General features: G+C 34.0%; 1 long non-coding RNA gene across 1 annotated transcript; it reads right to left on the bottom strand.

The window, feature by feature from the left end:
• Nucleotides 1–8,506: 8,506 nt before the first annotated feature.
• LOC139873301 (uncharacterized) lies at nucleotides 8,507–10,015 on the bottom strand. The gene is made up of 3 exons (XR_011767299.1): nucleotides 9,850–10,015; nucleotides 9,717–9,781; nucleotides 8,507–9,580 (listed from the first exon to the last, which is right to left on the bottom strand). It is a non-coding gene; the product is annotated as an uncharacterized lncRNA (long non-coding RNA).
• Nucleotides 10,016–13,321: the final 3,306 nt, after the last annotated feature.

The raw sequence follows: 13,321 nt of genomic DNA on the forward strand, positions 1-13,321 counted from the left end.
CACGAATAGAACCGGAGCACCTCACGGCGAAGCACTCGGTCGAATGAAACCCTTCTCAAGTAACTCTTGGGTTTGATTTAACAACTCTTGCATTTCCGTCGGCGCTAAACGATAAGGAGTTTTAGCAATGGGGGTAGCCCCCAGAACCAACTCAATGCGAAATTAAACTTGTCTTTCCGCCGGAACACCCGGTAACTCATCCGAAAAAACGTCTTCAAACTTATTTACCACCGGAATTTCACAAATGGAGGGTGGCTCATCTCGAGTATCAACAACATGGGCTAGAAAAGCCATGCCACCACTAACAAGGAAACGACGTGCCCATGCAAAAGTGCATATCGGCACAAGTCTTCTTCGTTTATCACCGTGAATAATTAACTCTCCCCCACTTGGGGGTTTTACCCGAATAAACTTATCATGGCATGCAATATCAGCTCTATTATGATCGAGCCAATCCATACCAACGACGATATCAAAATCACCCAAAGTCATCGGAATGAGATCGATTTTAAAATTTTCGGCACCAAACACAACGTTACAATTTTTACACACATCAACCACTAGCGCCGTCTTGCCATCCGCTATTTCAACTTCTACCGGACGACTTAACTTAACTAGCGGTTTATTTAACTTAGGCACGAATCTTGGAGAAATAAACGATAAATTGGCACCACTATCAAATAGGATTCGTGCCGGATTAGAGTTAACCATGAAAGTACCTGAAACGACTTCGTTGGATTGCTTGGCCTCCTCATTTGTCATCAAATAGTTGCGACCCCTAGCCGTGCCCACCGCTTTCTCCAACCGTTTAACATGATCGGTGTTCAAGTCGGGGCACTCCGACTTTCGGTGTCCTTCCTTGTTACAATTAAAACAAGTGAGCTTGTTTGTTGAAGGAGGCTTTGTACAATCCCGAGCCAAATGACCTCGTACCCCACAATTGTAGCAAGTAGGGATAAAGTTCCCGAAACCTCCCTTCTTCACACTATTTACACTTTCGGAACCCTTCTTGTTCTTGTTCTTCTTGTTGGAAAAGTTAGAATGACTAGAACCTTCAAACTTTCTTTTAGAAAAAGTGAAATCGCTTTTTCTTGGAACCTCCGGCTCAAATCCCCGAGCCAATTCAAATACCTCTTAAAAAGACTTAGCCGCTCCTCGACTAATCTTACCCTTATACTCATCGTTCATGGTACGGTAGAAATCTTTCATTAGCTTGTTATCGTCACCAACATATTCCGGACAAAAACGAGTCTTTGCCAAGAAGGTAGACTTGAGAGTAACCAAGTCCATCGAACCTTGTTGCAAATTGTGCAACTCGTCCCGGATTCTATCAAGATCGGAAAAAGTTCGGTATTCTTAGAAAAATTCCTTCTTAAACTCCTCCCATGTCAAGCTCATTCATTGCTCTTCACCATATAATTTGATTTTATCGTCCCACCACAACTTGCCTTCTTCGCGCAACATGCTAGACCCATACCTCGTCTTCTTCTAGGGAGGACATTCCGCGGTACGGAAAGCTCCCTCGATATCGGAAATCCAACAAGTGCTTTTCAATGGATCCCTCACCACATTAAACATCGGAGGTTGAGTATCCTTGAAATTTTTGTAGTGGAAGTCCCGCCTTCCACCCCCACCATTACCTTCACCCCCTTCGCCTCGAGGATAAATGTTTCTAGCTTCCAAAGCCTCCTCTATTGCGGCTTTCATTCGTTCATTTATCATTTTGGTCACTTGTCCATCAACCGACTCTTGGAAAACCTTTCGAACATCGTCAAGAAAATCCTTTTTTAGCCTTTTAAAGATGGCCTCGACCTTGGTCGTGAGTTCAACGTCCTCACTCGTACTTCCTTCATTGGTGTCGTGTCCATTTCTCATCTTCATTCTATAAAATGAAGTAAATTAAGCAACGAAACGAAAGGACTTAACACATATGTATATACATATACACCACACTACCCCATCTTGCTCAACAATCGTCGTACATCACTTGTTTGACGCGATTTGAACCGTAACAATGGTAGTTAATCATTGTTACGCGAGCACGTCGCATTAACTTGCTAGTACAACGCCTATCTCGCTTGATGATCGCTAAACAACACAAAATAATTAGTGCAAGGTTAATTCACATAAACCTAAGCACTAATCAACTCCCGATCCGACCCGTCTCCTACAAGTCCCGCATAAAGCGCATACACAAATAAGTCTAAGTCTAGGCACCTATCTCAAGTCGCCTAAATCCCTTAGATCATGCTCTGATACCACTTGTAACAACCCAAACCAATAACCAACCAAATACGCGAAACAAATTTTATTTTTTTATATATAACAGTGGAGTGCGCCACGCGCACCACCTCACGGTGCGTGGCGCGCACAGGTCTGTTTTCAGTTCTGTCCGGTTTTGCAATTTTTCAAATAAAGATCTCCCACTTCCCGACATATTTAGACGAAACGCTTTTCACAAAATGTCATAATAGTTAAAACTCACACGATTCAATAATAAAATGAGTTTTACAAAATGGGGCCCACATCAGCCGTTTTACGAGTTTCATACAAAACACGAGTTTCGACCACATTAGTTTAAATTCCAAACGATACTAAGAGCATGGTGTTTGGGGTTAAACTACCCAAATCTCGGTCAAACTCCAAAAGCTATCACATCCAAAAGCGTCCCCTATCAAACAAGCGGGAATCTCTAATCCAACCGTACACCCTTACCCTTGTCAACGCCCGAGCCTATAAAAAGATAAACAACGGGAGGGTAAGTTAAAGCTTAGTGAATGCAATAATTATACATATACATATATAACTTACTTACTTGCAAACACTTACAACAAATCCACATACATACTAGCAACATAATTAGCATACCTTTACAATGTATAACGCTAAATCCTCGATAACATAAGCTAGTATAACAAATTCATATAACGCAACAACACAATACGTTACAACACAATACATAAGCATTGATGTTCACAACATCCATTAGTATTCGAATCCCAAGGCTAGCTCAACGAATGGCATCGTCAACATCGAACTTAATTTCCATTCGCCCTAATAAATGTGGTATCGTCAACATCGAACTTAAACCCACATATGAGGTATCGTCAACATCGAACTTAAACCCTCATCGAATTTCACTACAATAGCGGTATGGCTTCGTCAACATCAAACTTTAAATCCATACATGAGGTATCATCAACATCGAACTTAAACCCTCATCAAAACGAACCAACAATATACTCTAGGATATGGTATCGTCAACATCGAACTTTAACCCATACCCCACAAGTAAATAAATCATATACACACATATATAATTATTCCACTCACCTCAACGATTTGGTGATGATTTTATACTTCCGAATGCTTCAAAGCCGAGTACCTAATACAATAAGTACTCAATCAACAAACAAACTTGTTGGGCTAAACACCAATAATTCACTCACGTGCATTTAATGACTTAAATGCATTAAATGCTCCATTTTCACCAAAACCACCCCTTAAGGGTTAAGACCATCGTCAATCACTTAAAAGCTAGTGATTAAGGTCTATCATTAACCCCTTTGACTCATTTAAAGTCAACACACCCATTTCGGGTCATCCACTAACCCAACTAACACCCATTTACCAATTAGCTAGGTGTGCTAGTAATTAACTAACCAATTAGGACTCATAAACATCAATTAACACTTTGAAACCCTAAGTTAGTTACCATTGAGTCTTCATGACTCCATCTTACCCAAGAACACCCAAAATCAACAAATATGGGTTTTATGTTCTTCATTTACCCAAACCTTAACCCTACACAAAATCAAAGTAAGGAAATCAAGATTAGAGCTTACCACTACAACCCCAACGTAGCTAGTGAGTAGATGAACGACTTTAATACCCGCGCTTTGGCCCGAGAACAACTTCTTCCTCTTGGATTTAAGCTTTCTTACTCAAGAAATCACACTCTCTCTCCAAAATTAAAGTGAAGAAGATAAGGTTGTTGAAAATGGAGTGAATGATACCCCAAGATCTGACCTACTGGCCTCCAACTCGTCCACAAGTGAAATTACCAAAAAGCCCATCAAAATATCTGAATAAACCAAACAGAACCCGGCTACAGTAAGGAGTGTGCCAGGCGCACCCTGCTCAGTTCGCCCTCTGACCTCTGTTTTAATATACAAGGTCACCCACACTTCATGTACCCTATTTACTCTGTTGTACAATGAAGATTAGGGTCTTACATTACTACACAAAGCACACATTTAAACATGATACTAGTCACAAAAGTTATGATATACAACATCGGTTTATAAAGTTTCACTTTAAAAAATCAAAAACTGAAATTGGTGAACATTCAAGTATTATATCTTAAAGACAGAGCACGTACAGTTGTAGGTTTCGTTCATTGACAAAATGTTAAAGACAACCAAGTAATGTTATAGATGATCAAATATCTTAAAGAGAAAGCACATAGTTTCATAGACTTATTATTAGTTGAATAATGACCCGTTTTAACCCAACCCATAAACAATCAACTTTACTGACAGAAACCACGAATTTGTTAAAATCAACAATCATAAAGTCAGATTGCACTACATATACCAGAATTTCTATGGAAGTTGCAAGAGCTTTATCAACTTCATGAGTCATAAAGTGATTCATATCTTATTTTGTATCTCTTTATCTACATGCAACCTTGTTCAAAGCTAATGAACCGAAATCCAAACTGACACATCTTGAATCAAAACCCTTGTAAGTGAAAACTTCCACAATTTTAGTTAACCTAAGAAAAACAACACAAGTATATTATCAACATTCAGCGAATCATGAAATGTCCCGTTCATATCGATTATAAACTTTCATATTAATTGATTTCGTTGCTAGGTTTTGACCTCTATATGAGACGTTTTTCAAAGACTGCATTCGATTTTTAAAAACAAACGATAACCTTTATTTTATCGATAAAGGTTTAAAAACATTACGAAGATTATCAAATAATGATAATCTAAAATATAGCGTTTTCACACGACCATTACATAATGGTTTATAATAATATTACACAACAACTTAAGTCTTCGAATTCAGTTTTTTAAAAAATTTTATACAAGCATGCAGACTCCAATCCTGTCTTTATTTAGCATGCAACAGCGGAAGCTCTTAATAATCACCTGAGAATAAACATGCTTAAAACGTCAACAAAAATGTTGGTGAGTTATATGTTTAACCTATATATTTATCAAATCGTAATAATAGACCACAAGATTTCATTTATTCAATAAACTTACACTCGCAAGTGTATAAAAATCATTCATATGATGAACACCTGGTAACCGACATTAATTTTAATGCATATAGAATATTCCCCGCATACTCGCAAGTATGTCATAAATTGGCAATCGCAATCACCATATAAATTGAAGTACTAAAGCCATTCATAACTTGAATGGGGGTTGTTAGGCCCAATAGATCTATCTTTAGGATTCGCGTTAATTAGGGGTCATTTCTCTAATTCTTAGGCTACCAGACTTGAAGGGGCAATATTCGGTTTAATAATCCAACCATAGAATGTAGTTTCGTGTACTTGTGTCTATTTTGTAAAATATTTATAAAGCTGCATGTATTCACATCCCAAAAATAATAGATTTTAAAAGTGGAACTATAACTCACTTTCACTATAACAAATATATATATATATATATATATATATATATATATATATATATATATATATATCAAAGTATGATCGAAATATAATTATACCATATTTTATTACATTTTAACGATTTAAGTTTGTTAAGTTGACAGTCCAACGTTTGTAGTCCACAAATAATTGTCCACAGTTAGTAGTACAAAAATAAATCAATATATATTATCTTGAATCAATCCACGACCCAGTGCATACAAGTCTCAGACTCGATCACAACTCAAAGTATATATATTATTTTGGAATCAACCTCAACCCTGTATAGCTAACTCGATCATTACCGCATATAGAGTGTCTATGGTTGTTCCAAATAATATATATATATATATATATATATATATATATATATATATATATATATATATATATATATATATATATATATATATATATATATATATATATATATATATATATATATATATATGACGTCTATATGATATGTCAAAACATTGTATACGTGTCTATGGTCTATCAAGACATGTATAATACAATATAAGTTAGTTAAGTTATGGTTAGTATGGATTTGTGACAAATTTCACGTAGCTACAACAAGCAAAAATATCCAATTTTGTTTTACCCATAACTTCTTCGTTTTAAATCCGTTTTGAGTGAATCCAATTGCTATGGTTTCATAATGAACTGAAATTTATGAAACTAAATAGAAAAATTATAAGTTTATAGTCGGAAATAAAAGTTACAAGTCATTTTTGTAAGAGGTAGTCATTTCAGTCGAAAGAACGACGTCTTGATGACCATTTTGAAAAACATACTTTCACTTTGAGTTTAATCATGATTTTTGGATATAGTTTCATGTTTATAAGAAAAATCATTTTCCCAGAAGGACAACTTTTAAATCAAAGTTTATCATAGTTTTTAATTATCTAACCCAAAACAGCCCATGGTTTCACTACGACGGCGTATGTCCGGTTTTACGGTGTTCTTCGTGTTTCCAGGTTTTAAATCATTAAGTTAGCATATCATATAGATATAGAACATGTGTTTAGTTGATTTTAAAAGTCAATTTAGAAGGATTAACTTTGTTTGCGAACAAGTTTAGAATTAACTAAACTATGTTCTAGTGATTACAAGTTTAGATCTTCGAATAAGATAGTTATATATATATGAATCGAATGATGTTATGAACATCATTACTACCTCAAATTTATTAGGTAAACCTACTGGAAGTGACAACAAAATGATCTAGCTTCAAAGGATCTTAGATGGCTTGAAAGTTCTTGAAGTAGAATCATGACACGAAAACAAGTTCAAGTAAGATTTTTACTCGAATTAAGATAGTTTATAGTTATAGAAATCTAATCAAAGTTTGAATATGAGTATTACCTTGAATAAGAAAGATAACCTACTATAAATAACAAAGGTTTCTTGATCTTAGATGATTACTTGGAATGGATTTGAAAGCTTGGAAGTAGACTTGTAAACTTGAAAGTATTCTTGATTTTATGAAACTAGAACTTATAGAATTTATGAAGAACACTTAGAACTTGAAGATAGAACTTGAGAGAGTTCAATTAGATGAATAAAATTGAAGAATGAAGGTGTTTGTATATGTTTTAGGTCGTGATATATGGATTAGATATAAAGGATATGTAAGTTTGTTTTCTTGTAAATAAGTCATGAATGATTAATAATATTTTTGTAATCTTGCTAAATAATTCATACTAGATTACAAAGAATGGTCCCCACATGTTTGATGACTCATTAAGGGCTGCTAAGAGATGATCATTGAAGTGTATATACCAATAGTATGTACATCTAGGAGCTGTGTATTGTACGAGTACGAATACGGGTGCATACGAGTAGAATTGTTGATGAAAACGAATGAGAATGCAATTGTAAGCATTTTTGTTAAATCGAAGTACTTTGATATGTGTCTTGAAGTCTTTTAAAAGTGTAAAAATACATCTTAATACACTACATGTATATATTTTTTAACTGAGTCGTTAAGTCATCGTTAGTCGTTACATGTAAGTGTTGTTTTGAAACCTTTAAGTTAACGATCTCATTTAAATGTTGTTAACCCAATGTTTATTATATCTAATGAGATGTTAAATTATTAAATTATCATGATATTATGATGTATGAATATATCTTAATGTGATATATATACATTAAAATGTCATTACAACGATAATCGTAACATATATGTCTCGTTTCAAAATTCTTAAGTTAGTAGTCTTGCTTTACATATGTAGTTCATTGTTAACATACTTAATGATATATATAATTATCATTTTATCATGTTATATATAGTGTAACAATATCTTAATATGATACATATGTATTTAGTAAGACGTTGTTATAACGATAATCGTTATATATATCGTTTCGAGTTTCTTAACTTAGTAGTCTCATTTTTATGTGTATAACTCATTGTTAATATACCTAATGAGATACTTACTTATCATAATATCATGTTTTATATATATATATATATATATATATATATATATATATATATATATATATATATATATATATATATATATATATATATATATATATATATATATATATATCATATAGTTTTTACAAGTTTTAACGTTCGTGAATCGCCGGTCAATTTGGGTGGTCAATTGTCTACATGAAACATATTTCAATTAATCAAGTCTTAACAAGTTTGATTGCTTAACATGTTGAAAACATTTTATCATGCAAATATAGTTCTCATTTAATATATATAATCGTGGAAAAGTTCAGGTCACTACAAATCAAGCATCTGATTTCCAAGACACTATAAGGCATCAAGATGTTGTGATCCTTTTAGAGGTAACTTATCAACTATAAAACAGAATACAATATACAATATATTGTTTAAACGGTTCGATAAAATGATGTGACCCATACACCATGTCTATGGGTCAAAGACATACGATGAGAGATAATATAAGACCTAGTGTTGTAAAATAGAGTATTAGCTTCACAAACACATTTGCACCAATATCACACATCCAACTACTTCAAATATACACAGATATCAAAACTACAGATATTGATAAGAAGTGCACCAATATAAAACTACTAATTACTATACACCTGAGGATATTGTACTAAACACCATACACACCTCTTTATTGCATCCTTTGTTTGGCTTACTCTTAGAATCAAAACTCATTGTTGTTCTTAAAACTTGGAGGCACTTTTCCTTCACTGTAACATTGACCATAGAAATTAATGTTATATCAGTTTCCAAGCTTCAAGTTTCCAGAAATAATTGATTAACACACCTGTGAGGATATCAGTATCACGTCACTTGTTAGATAAATAGGTCCGATTCGTAACAAAATATGTAATATATCCAATCAATGATTATGTGTATACCAAAATGGTCAGCAAATATGTAATACTATCAATATTAATCGCAAATTGTTTATATATTTAATTAACCAAATAAATGTGTTCTTGATCTTAGTCCCTCTCTAAGAAACACACTGCTTTCAAGATGTCTGCTACAATAACGAAGAACAAATGGCAAATATTAACATAAAGACCCAAGAAGATATCATAGTAGACATACAATCATTCAACAAACCAACTGTTATACACATACAGCGCCTAGTGTTTTCCGAATCGTCACCATTTTTATGACAATTAAAACTGCAAATTGAATGTATTATACACAAATACCTGTGTAACGAAATAAACCCTTCAGTACCGATGAAATCAGATGGAAACGTTTGATAAGAACTCATAATCGGATATCTGATTACGCCAGATTTATCGTTGAGTAGCGAATTAGGAAATTGTAAGACGAATAATCGGTGATTGTATACATGAACAACGAACTCTAAAATTGTATACATGAACAACGAACCTTAAAATACTTTTTGATAAACACATTTATTCATGTACAATAGAACCCTAAAACATGCACATCATAAGAAAAATATTAGAACAACTAACCTTAGTTTTTCAAATAACTATGATGCTACAGCAATGATTCATCAATAGAACCCTAAAACACCAAAATCATAAGAAAATTAATAGAAAAACTAACCTTCGATACTGAGAGTAACGATGATGTTGCGGGAACGATTAAGCAATGAAATCTACCCGTTAACCCTGTTAGATAGTGATTATTAGGATTGATTTTGAAAGAAGATTCATGTAGAAAATTAATAAAAACTAACCTTCGATTCTGAGAGTAACGATGAGTTAGTCGATGATTTAACAATGGATTGTTCAGTAGAAATCAACCCGCAATCCTTGATTGATCCACGTTTCTGGGATATATGTTTGAAGAAGATGGAAGTAGAATGAAGGTAGTAGAGTTTTTGCTCTAATTTTTGTGTGTGTGTCGACTGAAGTGGCGATAGATACAAATTTTTTGCCCCGTGTTATGATGTAAGGGTAATTAGGGAAAATTAGTGATTTAGAATAGTTATAAGCTTATAATTAAATCTAGAGAAAATTGCGCGGATAGTCCCTGTGGTTTGTAGCACCCAGCGTGGATAGACAAAGTTGGTGATTTAAGTGTGGATAGTCCTTGTGACTTAAAAGTGGAGCAAGGATAGCCTACTTCACTAACACTGTTAACCTTTTTTGTTAAAACTGAATCATGTGCCAAGCATGTGAGGGTAAATTCGTCATTTTGCGTACCTTCTACCCCATTTCATATCCTTCTATCATTCTTCATCTTTTTCATGCTTTTTTTTTTCAGATCTGTAATCTAAAGAGAGAGACGTGCATATTTTTTACATCTACCAACCCGACCCGTTTACATATTACAAACCGCTTTGGCTTTATTTAGTTCAAAAATTAGCCCCATTTCTTTCTCTTTTACAAACCCTAGACACTGTAGAAAAGTTCAATTCAATTTCTCTTATAATCAATCTCGTCATTTCATCGCTTTAGGCTCTCGATCGTTACATCAATCGCATCAGGTGAGGTTTAATTTTGTAAATTTGACTGATTTTTATTGAATTCGTTGATTCATTCAAGTTTTCGATCATCACTGTGATCGGTTAATTGATGATAAAGTTCCCCTTTTTTAGGTTTATGTTAGGACCATATAACCTTATATAACCTTATGTGTGTTGTGTGCTCTTTAATTGCGTTTGATTTCGACTTTTGTAGTTAAAATTTGAACTATAGGGTTTATGATTGTATCTGTGGTGGTTGGTGGAGGTTTACTATAATTACCTAACAATCTGCCTTACTAATTTGTGACCTGAAAGAATTGAGTAGATATAAAAACAATTTTTGATTTAACAACTATGAGGTTTGCTATAATTTAACTGAATTTTTAAAAGTAGATTTCATAATTGAGTTCTATTTTGTATATCAGACTAGTAGTACCTGTAAGTTTATATTAAATGGCATATACATAAGATGGAATTTATCAAATTTTTATTGCGAAACAGAACATGATCTTGACTACTTGATTCAGGTGTTTTTAATTTCTGAAAGAAAAACAGAACTTGAGCACTCAAGGGTAATATGTGAGGTATGCCAGAGGTGGTAGACGAAGGAAAGATGTACCGGATCTTAATGTTCCTCTTGTAGTTGAGAACCTAGAGGTAGCGAGTGGGCCCGCTATTTCAGTGGCCCAGGGTGGTCAAGGTAATGTTCCTGTTATTCCGGTAGCTCATGGTGGTCAAGTTCGTCAGCCAGCAAGATCCAATCAACCTGCACCGATTGATGTTTAGGAACTAGATGATGATGATGTTGTTATATCATCTCCCAGAGCATTTGAAGAAGTGCATTTTTTTTTGCTTGCTTCTATTATTTATAAGCATTAACCTGGTTCACATTATTTGTTTGTTTCTTGTTTAGGCTAAAAACAGATCTCGAAGAACTCGGAGGACTGTTGTGGTTGATGTTGAATCTGGTAATTGACTAATACTTCTATTATGCATTCTTGCATAATAGAGATGTTGGTCTTTTTAAGTGTTTAATTTTTGAGACAATGTAGATGCGGTTTAGATTACAGATCTGAAAAAAAAGCATGAAAAAGATGAAGAATGATAGAAGGATATGAAATGGGGTAGAAGGTACGCAAAATGACGAATTTACCCTCACATGTTTGGCACATGATTCAGTTTTAACGGAAAAAGTTAACAGTGTTAGTGAACGGGCTATCCTTGCGCCACTTTTAAGTCACAAGGACTATCCACACTCAAATCATCAACTTTGTTTATCCATGTTGGCTGGTACAAACCACAGGGACTATACGCGCAATTTTCTCTTAAATCTAAGGTGTAGAAAATAAGGGTAAGATTTGTCATTAATTGAATCCAATGGCCAAGATTTGTCATTAACCTGTTTTTTGAACCTGCATCTCATATTAGCCTCTCTTTGACTTTTTTTTTTCCCAAATCCTAGAGATAATAAAAGGTATGAAAATTTTAGCATGGTAAATAAATTATGAATTTTTGTGAGTAACTGAGAAACAATGGCCTCACTTACCTTTTCATGTTGACTGCTTGTGTTGTCATTAATCTATTTTCCTTCAAAAGAACACAATAACAATTTTCACTCTTGTCACCTATACGCAATGTTAATCGAATCCTGAATGTTTAACACCATGTAGATGTTATAAAAAATATACATATTTCATAAACTTAATAAAGAGGACTAAAGTATGTAGTATCCAATTTCTAATCTAGTATAGCATAGTAGTAAAAGAAAGACAAAAGTGCACGGGGTCCTTGTGGTTTGTTCTAAACATCAAGCGGAGTCTAAAAGAATTTTTTCACCTTGGGAGGTCACTGTGGTTTGCAGATGTTTTACGGGGGGTCCAACACCCTAACGTCTGTGAAAATTTAACGTTTTGGGGACTCACATGACCTGCACATGAGGGTATTATTGTCTTTTAATCTAAACCTGGTGTATAAATGGAACTGAAGTCGTTCCCAATGTGCATTCATATCTTACAATTACAAAAACCCCAAATTCATTTTGTGAAACCCTAATTGCATGTCTGAGAATGGTTAATCCTTTGTACCAGAGACGTTCAGAGGATGTAGAGGATGGAGAAGTTGATTTACGCCGAGTATACGGTATTATTTTGTATTCAAAATTTGTTATTCGTTATCGATTGATTTCATTGGTTTAGTTCCTAAATTTATGAATTAATTTTTTATTTCACAGCTCATGATGATACAATGTTTACAATAAGGTTACACCATGGTGGGGAGTTTACCGAATTTTCACGAAGACAATATGTGAATGGTAAGGTGACTTACTTTGATTTCATTGATAAGGATTTGTTTTCTGTAAATGAAATCAATGATATGGTTGAGGATTTAGGATATGATGGTCGTAGTATCATGTTTTATCACTTTCTAAGACCAGACACAAATCTTGATTATGGATTAGAAGCACTAGGTGGGGATATTGATGTAATTAACATTATCCGGTATGTGCATGACCATAAGAAAATATGGGTTTACATTGAACATGAGAGCACCAAGTTATAAACTTATCAGAGTCCCAACCAAAAAAAAAAATTGTATTTAGAAGAGATTGAAGAGGATGAAGTTATGCCTGTATTGACAAAGAGAAAACAACCAAAGATTCAGAAAAGATTAATGTTGGAATGGAATTTAGGTGAAGCTAGTGAACCAGTCTGTAATGAACCAGTTTGTGAAGCTAGTGAAC

Source organism: Rutidosis leptorrhynchoides, chromosome 10 (assembly GCF_046630445.1).
Source record: "Rutidosis leptorrhynchoides isolate AG116_Rl617_1_P2 chromosome 10, CSIRO_AGI_Rlap_v1, whole genome shotgun sequence".
Classification (NCBI taxonomy): Eukaryota; Viridiplantae; Streptophyta; class Magnoliopsida; order Asterales; family Asteraceae; genus Rutidosis; species Rutidosis leptorrhynchoides.